The sequence below is a fragment of the Lepisma saccharinum genome, chromosome 17 (assembly GCF_977018435.1).
Source record: "Lepisma saccharinum chromosome 17, izLepSacc3.1, whole genome shotgun sequence".
Classification (NCBI taxonomy): domain Eukaryota; kingdom Metazoa; phylum Arthropoda; class Insecta; order Zygentoma; family Lepismatidae; genus Lepisma; species Lepisma saccharinum.
In genome coordinates, this window is record NC_139245.1 from 56,936,416 (window position 1) to 56,952,871 (window position 16,456).

Here is a 16,456-nt window from a genome sequence, read left to right on the forward strand (position 1 = left end):
CCTCGTATATATAAGAAATATGGAATCCTGTGCGACCCTAAACAACGGTTCGCGTACAGTGGTGGAAAAAAGTTCTTCCCCATAAGACTTTAATGTCAGTAAATAATGCCGGAAAGATAGGCAACACACATTGCACCTTTAGGTGATCGGGTGATTCTGTCTATCTCAAGAGCAACTCGTCTTTCATGCAATAGCCAACAGACACAGGAAATGTAGGAAAGTCACGTGACTTGTCACGTGGAATGTTGTTCGTCAGAATATCGCCTGTTCTCAAGCCAAGTCGCAGAACCGACAAGACGTTACATGTCCGAAAATGATTCGCCCAAAAGCGTTGAACGAAACGCTAAAATAACTATTGCCTGAATTACAAAGGCTTCTATACTATATGTGTGCCGCGGTGGCTCGGTCGTTAGGGCGTTTGATTACCATGCGAGAGATCTGAGTTCGATCCCCGACTGGGGAGAATTGGAATTTTGTCCACCTGTTCAAGTGCTTCCGGCGCCCACCAGCGTCGTATAAAGTGGGTACCTGTAGGAAACTCAGGGGGGGGGGGGTGTAAAGGCGGCAAGGGGCATGCTGCTGATTACATTATCCCCACCTTCGGCCGTAACAAGAAAGTGTGGGGCCGTAACTCCACACCCCCTACACGCCTTCATGACTTGGTGCAAAGCACAAGGTTGCACTACGTGGACTTTCTTCCAAGTTCCGTAGGGATGTAAATAGGCTCCAGTTTTTCTTGACACAATTCATCTATGTTATATTTCGTTATAAAAACCATGGCCGATATCCTGTGTGTGTGTGTGTTGGGGGGGGGTATAATTCAAACATGTGTGGTGATCCTTTTCCCACTACTCCATTGTCCGATTCTTCGTATCCAAAATAACTCTCAATTCCACACACTGAAAATGTAGCACTTCCTACATCTTAGCATGTAAATATCTAGTAGCAAAGTATTGTGTAGGCACATAGTGGTTCGGATCCGACTGTAGGTGCATTTCCGATTAGTCTTACTGTGCGTAAAGTGGACTTAAGACACCAATTCAACCAACCAACACAATCCCGTTATTAACCAGATTTTCGAATCCTGAACCTTCGTCGCGAATAACATAAGCAGGAAGACAATGTTAAATTACCGAATAGACACAGAGCCTAAAACCTACAACGGATAGACTGGATTAAGTCGACGAAGAATACGAAAGTTGAAGGACCCCGATGCACACACACTTTTCATCCCCTCAATGGGAAGATATTCTTCTTGCAGAGAAGTCTTTACGTAGGCCTTCAAGGCCACGGCGAGAAAGTGTTCTACATGCAATGACGGGACCAAAACATACGTCTAGTTTGATATGAAAGCTGTGTTCCTCCTTATTTTGTACGTCATTGATAACAGGAACACGTAGCCTCGTCAGCTAACCCTTGTTTCGTAGAGCAGACGCCTGTTTGCACCCTTTGGTTCAGTGACCTTCGCTCGTAGTTAGCAAGAGTGAATTACTCACCAGATACCTGTTGCCTGTGAGCATATACAAGAATAGATATTTCGTTAGCGTCTGTGAGTATTTTTTCATCTGCAATTATATCAGTTAACGTTCGAATAGTTTCCTAATGGTTACGTTATTTATAAATTAGTTCTCGAGAGTGAGCTTTCAATCTATTTGCACGGGGGAAGGGTTATACAGCCTGCATGTATAATATTATTTTTTCTTTCCTGAAACAAGAAGAAATTTGAAATCGCAAAAAAGAGTCGTATAAGAGTAGTTAACAAAAAGGAAGAAAAAAAGTAAATGTAAATGTTGAAATAAATTATTGTATAGATCGAGTGGATAACATTTTGTCACGGGGCCTCCTCGATGGCTAATGATAACGTCGTCTCCTTGTGATCAAGGGATCCAGGGTTCGATACAAGGTGGAGGCACGGAGTGGTTCGTATCCCATTTTAAACTGAAGGTCAAGTTCCGATTAGCTTGTTTGAGCAAAAAACAAAAGCTAAAATAATAAATTGTCACAGTGTAAGAAAATTTCATGTTCAACCACATACGAAACAAAAAATAATAATTTATTCCATGTTGGAGTTCACATCTGTAGCATGTAACCAACACAATTACGGATCGCAACATATTTTCTCAGATCCATTTTAATTATACATGTATGATAAAATAACAGAAGTAGAGGAAAGAGAAAGCCAAGCGAAACACGGATGCCTTCTCCAGAATTACGTTCAAGTCCAGGGCACGCATGACTCTCTTGTTCTTGCCCTTTTATCTGCTCTATTTCATCATAAATCGTCGTAATGGTTTACCTACAGGGGAAGAATGATGACAATAATTGCCAATACAAAGCCAATAACAAACAGAACAACAACTCAATTAGGGAGATGTCAAGAAAGAAACAAGACTTGACAGCGTCTCCGGCTCTCAGTTTCTCGAATTGAAAATTGCTCTCCCGTTCTCGGTCTCGACTAGTTAAATATAAAAATCGAAAACGTATGTGAAGATACATATATTTCATATATCCCGGTTTTGTAGGAGATTTCATGAGAGATGAAATAAGTACTCTTCGATCATGTTTATTTTTATTATTTTTGTTACGTAACATCACTTTTCTTCCCAGTTGTGGACGAGTGACCATTACGTGAAATTAATGACGAAATACTCAAACACCTGTGACAAGGACGGTATTCAAACCCGGGAACTTTGTGACGAGATCGAATGTCGACCACTTAATGAGCTCGCCCACCCAGTCTGTTTAATGATGTTTGTGTCAGGTAATTCGTAATAACTGTCAATATCCCACATTCATTATCATTTGTTTTATCTTATTGATGTGATTAACCTGAAGTCGAAGAATTAGTTGAAAGGCAAAAATGCAAGATTGAATGTCTCTGGTGTGACTTCGTGTCGAATAATATGACGTGATATTATATGAATATATTAATAATATAATACGCCTAGTCACTCCATTGATTGATCCAATTGCGCACACAAAATATGGTAAAATGTCCACTCATAACCGACCTACATAGCGGAGTGGTTAGCACAGCGCGCTACGACAGCATGGGCCCCTGGTTCGAATCTCGGCTTGACCATGGGTGTTCTTGGTGAGTGTCCCTTAATCAATGTCATCATATCATCACTCATTACTCATCTTCATCGTCGCTATTTGCCAAACGTGAAAGGATAGCGACACTAAATAACAAGCATCCAATCAACTCTAACATCTTCACCGATTTAATTCTATATCGTACCAAATTTCCACTTTATCACTGCATCTTGCTTCATTTTACAGCATCTCAATTTTTTTCCTATTCGAAAACAATTGGAATGTTATTTTGTGCAGTTGATTGTGCATTGTTTCGTTCTTTGGATTGTTTATTTAACGTCGCATTAATTAGTTTTAGACCGATCGTGACAGAGGGAATCGATAACACAAAGGAAGGGGAAAAGACAAGTTAGAGACCACGGCTCTATTAAAGGTAGCATTCCGTGAATACGATTGAAGTGACTGTAGTATATTATGGATAAAATTTTGTTTCACTTTTTCCTTTTATTTCTATTTCAGTTATTTTACTTCGCTTTTCTTCTACCACTCGTGTTAATCGTGTCGGTAAGGCGAGGAAGAATTATAAACTCGTGAAATGGACGATGTCACAAAAAATCTATGCCTCACCCACGGTTCGAACCTGTGACCACAAAATATTGTCTTATTTTCAAAATTTACGCCAAATATGGATTCACTCTTCTCTTTCTCAAGGCGTTCCATTGCCTCTCCGGTGGTGTAGTGGTAACGTCTTCGACATGTAAACAAAGGCTTCCGAATTTATTACCAGATAGAAGAACATTTGGTTCGGATCCCAATTTAATCTAGAGGTCCAGGTCATAAACTAGACTTAAGAAATTAACGTGTGGTATGCGGTCTGTGATGAGAACCATCATTTCAGTGAACCTTCTTGACAATGACTCTAGTATCACTCCAAAGAATATTTCCTTAGGAATAGCTCTTGTTAAGAAACCAGTTGCTGAAATGTTCTTTTTGAGGCCACGGAGCACCCAGCTGTTTGTTGTGGCTGGGGATTGAGTCATGTGGCTCATGCTATCAATGCTCAATCCTTCCCGAAAACTCATATCCACCAGGCAAACTTAAGCGAATATTTTGTTATTTGGGTTGCATAAACAACAGGCTTTAAGACGTTACGAAATTTTAGGTCCCGTAGCCCAGGTAATTATTTCTCCGACTGTACATGTTTGTCATCCACCAACGTGGTGATTTGTGTTTTTTTCTTTTTCGATAAAACGTAATTAATGAAAAGATATGCGGCTGCTGCCACTTGCTGCGGTGTACTCATCGTCATTTGAGGCCAGACTGTGAACCGTATCGCACTCCCGTATCAACTATGCTACAGGGTGGATGATACGCGACAAATCGGGGTCCGTATCGTATCAATGATTGATACGGAACGGGGATACGATACGCTGGTTTGCAACAAGTGGATACCGGGCTTAATGGACTGTTGTTGTCGGGTCAGAGGTCCTATTGGCGAGTTGAATTTCTTCCGTTACTTTGGACCATAATATTGCAACTCTGCAATTGCATTAATACGTGCAGCTGCAATACTACCATTGTATTAGTGGTCACTATCTAATACTCCAACAGCATTTCAGATCATCTATTTTTCCACATTTTTAGATCTCTCCCCTTGAAAACAATTCTGGGTATACGGGCCTGATCTATTCCATCCAACTATCAGTCGGCCTCCGTGGCGCAGTGGTGAACATAGCGCACTACAACGCCAGGGGGCCTGGGTTCGAATCCCGGCCTGAGTATGGGTGTTTGCGAGTGTCCCTTCATCAATTTCATCATATCACTCACCCTCATCTTCGCGATTAGCCAAAAGTGGCAGAAAAGAGAAGTAAAATAAACTAAATCAACCTCATCAATGTATCAAACCAACCAACTATCATTGTTGTGATACATCCCGTGGGAGTATTTACAATCCCTATACGGCTACAGAACCTCCATAGATGCCTGGCTTCTGATTGGCTGTCATTCCGAAAGTTAATGCGTTTAACGCTAGAGCAGCGTTCAGATTTACAGAGTAAATTTCAGTAATCCATCGTAACAAGATAAGGAAACTCCATTAATCCCAGGTTGGTATTTGAGCACAATTTTAAAATTGATGTTCTGAAAGACAGAAAAGCATAACTTTCAAACAAATTATCTTCACTTACAGAAACATTATCTGTCGTATTTCGCCCCTATTGTATATTTCCTATGTCATGTCCATGGTTGATTACACAGAAATGGAATTTTATGCTATGAAATTTCTCTTATAATGCAGTAATCGCTTCACATATATTTCCAGCTCTTTCAGAGATATACATTATATTTCGATGGCTTCATATCGATTTTTATCAACAGACAACGACTGAATAGTTTTTTCTTACCGTTTTTTCCATACAAAAATATATTTCTTCAAACAATTTCGACAATTTCATTACAAATTTATTACTAAATAATCACGAGTGATATTTTCTTCCATATTCTGTAAATGTAAAGAAACTCTCAAGGAATGATGGACACGGAACATAAAACACTTCCGGTGAGCACAGCCAATGGGAAAGCGTTATATCAGTCTGGTTCTGCATCACACTAAGGGTATTTGAAATATATGCAGCGGGTTGGTACGGGTGGCGTTTCATAAACTTATTTAAGAATGGGGATATTAATTATATACTATCACTCTGGAAGCATCTAACATTGTTATGAAGAGATTTTCTTGGGGATATCAGCTCACGTCAGTTCAAGTGCAAGATGAGCTTTCGAGGTCTAAAATCAATCAATCATCTTATTTCAGTGCTGATAGATGGGAATGGCGTTAATTCTTTCTGGCATTCCGAGAGACTGAGAGAAAAGCTTCAAAAAGTATCTAATGTTGTACTAGAATAAATGTTATTCGCCTTGGGGGGGTTATAATTGTTAGGTATTTTAGTTATGGCTCTGCATAAACTTTAAGAAACCCATTAGTGAAACTGTGCAAATAATTATTTGATACTTAATTGTTTAATGTTCACTGTAACAAATATAATTTTAGAATATTATAGTTTCAGTCCGCCTTTTATGCCTTACTATACATATGTAAATGTTAAACATTAGGAAGTAAAAATTGAAATAAGTATCAATACAGGTATATATCTTTAAAACAGAATTTACTTGAATTTCTGTGATCTTCAGAATAGAAATATTTAGAATAGTTTTCAGCTTGAAATACAAAATGGACAAAGTAAAAGAAAAAACACCAGTACCTAAAGTGCAAACAAGCGAACATACATTTCTTGTATTCAAAGTTCTTCAAAACATATCGTGAAGTTTCGGGTAATAAACTTTAATGGTTTCCTGTAGCTATAAAATTCCAAAAGCTGCGTCTTAACTCCGCCAGTAAGCCTATTAAAAAAGCATACGTCTTAGTACATGACGGTATGTAGCATGACATCAGAGATAAGTCACGAGTTGTGTGACTGATCCTTCAACCATTAGTTCTTCAGATGCCTTGTTATTTCACAATCGCACATATTCTGTTAGCGATCACGTAAGCTTTTAAAGCAAAGTAGATTTTCTACCTGTTAGACTTAATCACGACGATTAAAACAAACATCTTGAACCACCATGACCTATCAGATATTTGAACCTAGAACATTTGGTGGCGAGATCATGAGTAACATTCAACGCCCGGGGCCAACTTTTAGGATACTAATTCGCATAAACTGAAGAAGTTCTTATGTGAAGATGTTTCCATCAGTCTGTTTGTGGCAGGTATTAATATCTGAAATAAGAGAGATAAAATATGAAATTTGCGAGTATCCGGGCTTATACTTTTCTAGCCAATGATCAAATCCTATAAATACCTATCGATCACTCAAACTAGATATGAAAGACATAACTGTACAATATTAACGTGGAAATATAATCTTGCTGTTGCCTTGTAATCAAGGGACCCCGGGTTCGAACTCACATAGTGGTACTTTGCACATTGATTCGGGCCCCACTTTTTAACTGCACGCATTGATCAATTGAAATTAAAATTTTGTGTGCGACAGGTCTTTGACTATTGAAAATCATCACATTATACGGGGCCAAGCCCCTTATCATAGTTAAAATCAACACGTCATTCTGAGGACAAAAATCACCTGACCCAGGTTAAAAGTTGAGGCTGTAAAGGGTGCTCCCCACATATGAGGCTTTAGCACAAGACATCTCCACAAGGGATACAGGCTGTGGATCCAGAAGCCAGAGCCTCGTTAGCTTGCACAAATGCAGTTACCGGAGACAACGTGCTAGTTTGTATAATATTGGTTAGCATTTGAGTGCCTTTCCGCATTATAAAAAACAGCCCTTAAAAACGTAGGTGCAGTCCTGTTTAGCCTATCCGAACCTAAATTGAACTTATACAAAACATCATGAACAAGTGTAATTTATTACCACTTACGAAAGTTTCAATACAAGTTTTTTCAATGGCATTCCTGTATTTCACATATCCGAGTCACGTGACAGTCAAACGATATTTTTGACTGTGATGTTATATTCATTTAAATATTTCTGAAAAAAACCGAAAATATAAATTCTGTTCGAGTCAAAGTATTAAACTGTTTTGAAAAGAAAAAAAGGGTACGGAATATATATGAATTTGACGTACATATTATATGTTGTTAAATTGCGGCAGGATACACTGACATGTCATAACCCTATGCAGTGAAAATGTAGACAGCACATATTATTTTGCTCACAACTTTGGTGAAGGATAAATTCACATAACATGAACAGCAGCTATTACATTATTTATGTGTACCTTCGCTACCCCTGTTGCTACCTCCCTTTTCTACAAAAATCTGTGACTTTGATGCCATCATGCAAATTCCCTCCGCATCTGCGTCAAAGGTCAACAGATCCCAAATTTTGGGAACGAAGGGGAGTTTCATCGCTTCGGCCACGGGTGGAATGTACAGTAGGCACTGATTGAATATTGTACATTTTTTTTGTGTGATTATAAATATCTGTATCATCAAAAGTAGTATGGATTGTGTAGTAAGGGATGGTTTCAATAGCAGTCAATTAACACTTCAAGCGATGTTTTTGTATATTTCTAAATTTTATGTAACTTAATAACTCCCCCCTTTGTACATAATTTACCTTCATTTAACACTGTTAAGCTTTTGAAAAATGGGCTTTATTTACAAAGCCTCCCCATATAACCTGCGAGTCCTCCTGGAGATGGTTTCAATCATTATTTATACCTTTCTTTTTTCAAAGAAATTTGTTGACCAAAAAGTACGTGATCTACAAGATCACTTTAAACAGTTTGCCCGCTGTTCAATCTTCGGCCTGTAAAAGAAATCGGTAACTGTATATTAAAAACTACTAGCACAGATAATACATTGATCTATACTTGAACTGTTTGGTGTATTTGTAGACCTCCAAATGACAGGGTCTGTCTTTATGATTGGTTTACTACTTTGCAAAAAATATCGACTTTTAAATAATAATTAAACTTGCTTATTTTTGAAGAGAGATCTGGCTTTCGTACAATACATATATAAAAAAAATACACAACGTGTAAGTGCAGTATTGCCCCTCTCCCCAAAAGAAGCAATTGAATTGAATTATTGTTTTAAGTCAACTTTATGCTAATCGGGACTGAACCTACAGTTTAATGTGGGATCCGGACCACTGTGAAATCTGCCTCCACTAGGTATCGAACCCGGGACCCCTTGATTACAAGGCGACAACGTTACACTACACCATCAGGGAGGCACCGCAAAATACACCATAATAGAAGTAGTTCTTGAAGCTTTCCTGGAGGCGAATGGTGGGAGTTTTATCGGGATATCAACCACGTGATTTCCGGACAGGCTTCCGAGAGCTAACGTCACTCATCTTCAGGGATAGAAGTGCAGAGATATGTCAGGGTAAGGTTATATCTATTTTGTGTGTACATATAACCATAGCCAGGGGTGCCAACAGTGCGGATTCATGACGTGCCTGCGTCATGGGAATTTTTTGGGGGACAATATTAACCAATTCTAAATATATTTGGGGGGGGGGCTCGTTTCTTTGATTGACTTGTTATTGATTTTTAGTTTTGGTTATTATGCACAGTTTTTCTACCTAGCTGTGGGCGATCGCGACTATGGGGTTGAAATGAAACAACCACTTACGAATGTCTTCAGAATCTGTTTAGAAGGATGGAAAGGGGGAGGGGCGTTCTGTTCGCATTAATACAAGGTTAGTCAAGCAGACAAACTGTTAAGAATAAGGTTCAGTACACTAACAATAGCAGGGAGGCTGAGCAGTTTTGTCCGTTTTATGTTAGCAAACATGAAAGTGAGCCTAAAGTACCCAAAAGTAAACATATGTTGCTTAAATGTGTCTGTATTACATTGTTCCGCAAATTTTGTCTGACCAAAATAATTTGAGTAAATAATTCGGTATATAGGAAGGGGGAATGTTCTACCTTTCGGGGGGGGGACTACGTCATAAGCCTTGGGGGATGAACACCCCTGACCATACCCTAACTATTCTCTGCACTTCAATCTCTGAAGATGAGAGTGACGTTAGCTCTCGAAAGCTCGGAAGCCTCTCCGGAAATCACCTGGTTGATTGCCCAAGAAAACCTCTTCACCATAATAGAAGTTATACCGTGAAACACTAATTAGAGATTTGCTGTTGAGTCAACTTATTAGTGGAAGAACATTACCTCAAAGCCAAGGACGCCCGCAGGATTTTTCTCAAGGGGCGGGCAAAATAAGGTTTCATATTTTGACCCTCTATAGAACTTGCATTTTAACATTTATTACTATCATTATTATTTTAGAAATAATAAAATTGAAATTGAGTGAAAATAACTTTGTGCTCTTCACAAATTCCGAATTGAGTCCACTAAATAGATCCTGGTTTCACCTTTGTTTCTTTCCATATAGATGTATCACTTTAGTGATGAACAATTCTTTAACTTTTTGTACTTTTTTACGATGCACAGATATCAAAGAGAGACCATTCAGTCATGGAACTCATGATCCATGCTAATATGTGTCAAAGGCTAATTCATAAGAAAATTAATTTTAAACGACGGCGCGTGCATTATCGAACTCAGATCCCGACTTGGAGAAATGATTTCCAACTTTTCGGGATCCAAAACAGTCGAGAAATTCCAATGGTTAAATCTTGATATTTTTGGCGCTAAGGGTGTCAAAAATTTATTGAAATTAACTGTTTTTATACCAGAAGTACAAAAAACCATCGCTTAGAGAGGGAGGAAATAGTGTGTAAAATTCATGATTTTCACCGGGTCCATAAATTTCGAAAGTTTCCCGTCCCGAAACTGTTCTGAAATGGTGAATTTTTTCAGTCCCCAACGACGAGATTATAAATCTTTTTCTTCCCAATCCCGTTAAGACCAAAAATTTTCGTTCTGCACACCCCTAGCTACGGCATTCAAGATGATTGTGGTAAAAACGTTCTTTCCTTGTTTTGTTCGACATGGCAGTAATTACTATAACTTAAGTCTGCAAATCACAGAAAACATTATTATTTGTAATAAAACATCACAACTCGAATTGCATGGTCTTTTATCAGATATCTCATTGAGGCAAGTGCTCCCACTGGTCTACCCTTGCGAGCGTCCATGCTCAGAGCACATTTCTTTTCCCTCCTTGCTAGAGATCCTGTTTCATCTGTTTCCAGTTTTCCTTCTCCGAAACGAAGCCAGCGACGCGGAAGGGGAAGTTTGCTTGGCTGAGCTTCTAAGCATTTCCTCTTCGAACGAAGGAAACTCCTCACAGTTCAATCACTAAAGAAAGAATATATTACAGAAGATTCCGCAAATACGAGAAGCATTCCTTTCCTTCATAAACTGCTAATCTCTCAGACGAGCGCCCAGAAAAAAATATTCTGACGCAAATCATTCACAAAATTGAGCCAGAATACATCCACGCCTTCATCGAAAACGCACGAAAATAACTTACATCTTTATCTGATATCTTGCGAAATCGGAATGTTATATTTTGATATTATTTTATACTGTATTGTTCTTACAAGGCAGAGTCAAATGAAAAACCTAAATTTGTTTTTGTTTCTTATCTAGTAGATTTCTGTATGAAGGGTTGCATACGTTTGCTGCATTTTAGCACAGACCTATTGCTGATATATTTTCAAGTTTGAGTTAGTGCCTGTATACCTTAAGAAGAATAAGTCTTTGGGGTTCACGTGCAGCCACTTATGAGCCACTGCGAAGGCCTTTCCACCTATCTGCCTGCGAACAGGCCATTGTCGAACTTTCTCCTCCATTACTAAACTTGCTGGTGTGGTATAAGCATGCACAGAGATATTGAATTTTCATTTGCCGAGAAATGTCTAAGTTTTAGGCTTACAGAGGGCAAGAAATCACTCCTCTTCACTGGTGCAAGTATGTTTAGGAGGAGTAATCATTAAAATAACCAAAAATAACGTGTTGAAGGTAACTTGATTAGTGTTGCAGCCTTGTGGCTATTCTGTAAATAACAGTTGACACCTAATGTAAATTTGAGCTGTATACAGTATGCCCTACTGTGACATTTTATGTTGATCTCTCTCTTTAGGCTAATCGCAGCAACAAGAATGGATATAAATTCGATGAAGTTTGTGAAGAGAGACTCAGAAAGGGACACCAGTGTGATGTTTAAAAAATGTTGTAGCCCCATTTGCACTTTCCCTGCGTACGCCAGTGTAGAGAAGTGAAGTGGAAGATGCACCGACTGTTCTGGAGTGTTAGAGAGCTCCCAGAACGACATGGCGTCCTGTTCATTTATCACTGCCACGTGCTCACTGAACGAAGCGGATACTCTCTCGGGGAAGGACTTCAGTTTTCAAGACTCAATTTCCATCATCATTATCCGAGGATGATAAATTTAAATTTCGAGAGTCGCGTAAGAGTCAAATTTTATACTTGTTATGCACGTTTTATCGATGACCTTCTCAAGTGTAGTAATTTATTACATAGTGTTACACAATTGAAACTGAGTAATATTGATACAAATACATACGTCACTACATTCTGAGTTTTGGAAAGGAAAAAGATGACAAACAGAAAACGAAAATGTGATGTGGTCTAACATAGTGACAGTGACCGAATTGTATTTGGTCCTGTACAAGTTTGATGTTTCATGGATAGAGTTGCTCTATTCGGGCACTCACTCGAGACTTGTTACTAACATTTAAGAATACTATGCCTACGACTGAGTAACTCAGATCTTCATTTTTTGAGACCTCTTGAATTTTGAATTCCATCAACAACTCTGTTGGCTTTACACTTGATAGCGACCTTGGTAGTTTTTTTTTTTTTTGTGGTTCGTGTAAGTTTGTAAATGAAGGCGAAACACCGCCTGGTACATAATATTTTCATATACGAAAGCATAATGATTGTATGTTAGTTTACGTACAGCAGCTCACTAATTTTAAAGAGCGTTTACTTCTAGAAGCGATTGTCACCAACCTTTTCTCGATGATCTACACACACGCAATAGTGATTTTGATAGTAACTTAAATTAGAAAGTGCAATTATAGAGGGAGGGGAAGCGCAATCTGTCTAAACGATTATGCGATTCAGTGCACAAATGCGTACAGTCACCGGCAATAGAAATGGGACACCTAGATACTGAAATACTGGCTTCTCTGCAAGGTGTTGTGTGTGTTGCCTAAATCTACAGCTACAACTAGATTTTTAATAGCAAATTTGAAATGGCAACTTCTACCACCCCCGTACAGTTATGCAACACACACAACGTCTTGCAAGGAAGATAGTATTTCTGGATCTAGGGTGTCCTATTTTTATTGGCGGAGACTGTACATCCAAAGCTTCTGGGTTGTGTCTATTCATTTCTTTTCATTTTATCTCCATGAAACATTGGAATGAGCAACAATCGAATTAATAGTGACGCAGGCATCTAATACACAGTGCAACATAACTGAGGTTTCTGAATATCTTACTTATTACTATGCAGGACACAGACTTACAACTGAAACACTAATGTTTCTTGAATCTACTTAATATTTTTGGGTACATGCTTCGCGACGTTATTTACAAGAGGCACCTATCTCGGCCTTGATAGTGTCCAAGCAATCTATGTAGTGGCCGCGCTCAGTCCATTACACTCTCGTGATGATCCAAGGCACGCTGCCAGGCCGCAGCTGCTGTAAACGATTATGTCACCTGCTTTTCGAACAAAGACAAAAGGGCAAAATTAGAAAAGTTTTCAAGAGAAGCTTCTTCTACAGAAATGTAGCGCAGAGATTTCTCAAACAAAAACAATGCACAGCGTCCAAGCAAGATCTCGAAGGTTAATTTTCAGAGAAAACAATTTTGCAACGTGCAAGGTGGAAACAACACTCCACTTAATTGTGTTTGGTTGCAACATGCGATACCGCAGAGAGATTTGAAGATGTTGTACGCAAGCCAACCAGCTCAAATCCTGCGGTTAAATGTAGCTATATGGTTTGTAAACAAAGCCTTGGGAATTTGCACTAAACGTTTCTTGTGCCATGAAATATCTTTCTGATTGGAGACGCCCTGTTTGTGAGCTTAGCTGTTGCAGAGTGTGAGATAAATTCAAAGATTGTCACGTCCTATCATGTTCGCTGGGGGAAGTAACCATGTTACGTAACTAGTCTTCTGCAATGTCGAATCGGGCTGGAAACTTGCTAAACGTTTCTCATGCAAGCTTCCGTCATCCTTTAGATTTTCCTGGTTTAATTCAGTAGAGAATTGAGACCTTTTCATGTACACTCCTGTTCAGATAAAGTGGCACATTCTTCAACTGTTGTTCTATAAAGTGTACCAGTTTATATGAACAGGAGTGTACGTTAATGGATGTCGGGGCTGGAGGGCGGATGGAGCCGAACTCATCAGCCAACCCCCTCCTCCCCCTACGAATTGACATTTTCAATTTTAAATAAGGAAAAAGCAGAGAGCTTATTATTTTCACAGTCCATAACGGAAATAAAGTTCAGTTAAATAATATTCCTAGAGAATAATGAAATAAAAAGGGAATTAGCTCGAAAAATTGAGTGTCAAGACTTATTTATTATTTTATTATTATTATAATAACACTCAATCCAAAGAATAAATATTTTCATAACTTTCAAAATGTGAAAAATTAGTTAGTTTTATGTGAGAGGTCACAGAACAATTTTTTTTGTAAAGAATTTCTCCCTAACTTTCAAAGATTCTTATTGAACGATGTATTCTCGAATTAATAACAAGATGGAACAATAATTGTATTTTTGGTATATTAACTGTATGAATTATAAAAAGTAAAGAAAGATGAATGTGAATACAGTAAGAAAGTCTCTCCAAACCTATAATATTTATAATAATAATAAAAAATAAACAGTAAATTCGCTTATAATAATAAAAATAACAATTATTACTAATGTTCTGTGATATGTCAACGGCTTAACTCCCCCAGCAAAAATTACTGGTAAGTTCCACACATGTACAGCGTGATGTAACACAGGAGAGAAACAAATTACCAACAATATGATTATTGTTTTGCAGGAAATCGGAGAAGATAAAAAGCAAATGATGGCAAATGGGTACGCAGACAACAAGCAAGTGTATTGCGTGCATTCACAGGTTTCCAAAATAATGAATCTGGACAATTCGTGTTGTTTATGTCGTGCTAGTTTAAGCACGTCTATGTGAATACACAAACAAGAAGCGACCCGCCAAACTCACGACTACCCATAATTATTGTTGATAACTACCTACAAGTTGCTAGGGAGACTGAAGAAAGTCATCCGCCTCAAACGAAGGGACGTCATTTACAAAATTGTAAAAAATAAGGATTCGCGAAATTAGGAGACTATAATACGACAATAAAAGCTTAGGAATATACTTAGCAAGCTCGCCCCCTTCCCTTTCAAAAAGCGTTCGCAATACCTGCTTTTCTTAGCCTTATCAAGTTCTCAACCGTAGCTAGGGGGCGGCGGGAATGGGTCTTGGGTGCCGAACGATCTAAATGAAAAGAGTTGTAAAATTGATTGATTGAATTGTGATTTTAAGTCCACTTTATGCACAGGAAGTCTAATAGGGACTGGACCTACAGTTTAAAATGGGATACGAACCATGTGTCATGTGCCTCCACCGGGTATAGAGTCCGGACTCCATCACAAGGCGACAACGTTACCACTAAACCTTCGGGGAGGCCCGAAAGTTGTAAAAGAGAGAATGCATTGACGTCCTGTGAAATTATTTGCGCCCTATTAAATCCATATTGATTTCAGTCTGCCAAAAAATTGAATCTAAAAATTTTGTTGCTCCCTTCGCTCGCATACTGTTTTCTGTAAAGCATTGTATATTACCAGAGAGAGAAGTAACACTTGTATTAATTGATTTTGTTTTAAATATATGAACAATCGTTTTGAGGAAAGGGAGCGTGCAGAATTTATGTAATTTTTGCTGTTGATTTATTGTGAGATGGATGAATTGATTGTGTAATGTATTTAAATAATATATATTGTATATAATATGTATTAAACTTCGAATACGTGCACAATTTAGTGTCCAGATCGCTCCATGTTGCATATGTGCGAAACATATATAGTGCATGAAAGTTATACATGTTAATGTAAAAAATAATTATATTTGGAATTCATTTATCAAGCATTTCCTATCTTTCAAAAGGAGTTTGTGTGCTTGTTTTCCATTATTAATGTGAAATTGAACGTGTTGAAAAAGTAATTCAATAATTATAATAATAATAATAATGTTATAATAAATCATAACAATATTAAAATTAATATTATTATTATTGGTATGTTTTTCATGCTACTTGCCCCCGCCCCAGACAAAAATTCGTGGTTGCGCCTCTACTCTTTGTCTTCCCATTTTGTTTCTGGGGTCGCTACTGCTGCTGGCGATCAATCGCGACAATAAATCGGTTGACGTAGTTCAGGACTAAACAACGATTTCAAAAAACTTCCACTGTATAGGAATATTAATTTGTTGCACATTACACTTTCAATCCCCTTAGCCTATCTATGAACAAGTCGCATCCAATTAAATTAATTCTTACTCGCTCGTCTTTTAATTCTGTACTTTAATAATAAAATGTTCAACAAAACCCCTAATCGTTAGGTAGTAAAACATACGAAATATATACATCATATATTGAGAAATCACTGAAGTACATTAAGTATGTAAGTATACTGAAATACAAGGTTCGCCCATAAGAAAACTGAACTTTTTTGTTTAGGAAAGAAAACAAGTAATTACCTTCAAATGACTTTATCACCTTCAAAATAATCACCAGAGGAGGCAATACACTTTGACCAGCGTTTGTACAGGTCTTGGAAACACTGTTGACAGTAAGTGTTCGCAAAATACGCGTAACATTTAATTTAATGTCCGCGACGTCGTCACATTTTCGCCCTTTCA

At 38.1% G+C, this 16,456-nt stretch overlaps 2 protein-coding genes across 2 annotated transcripts in view; both read right to left on the bottom strand.

The window, feature by feature from the left end:
• The window catches only part of LOC146001756 (uncharacterized), a 222,365-nt gene that overhangs the window by 152,253 nt on the left and 53,656 nt on the right, over positions 1-16,456 (bottom strand). The gene's annotated exons all lie outside the window — the stretch shown is intronic.
• Positions 1-16,456, bottom strand: part of LOC146001425 (uncharacterized) — a 75,012-nt gene that overhangs the window by 58,161 nt on the left and 395 nt on the right. The gene's annotated exons all lie outside the window — the stretch shown is intronic.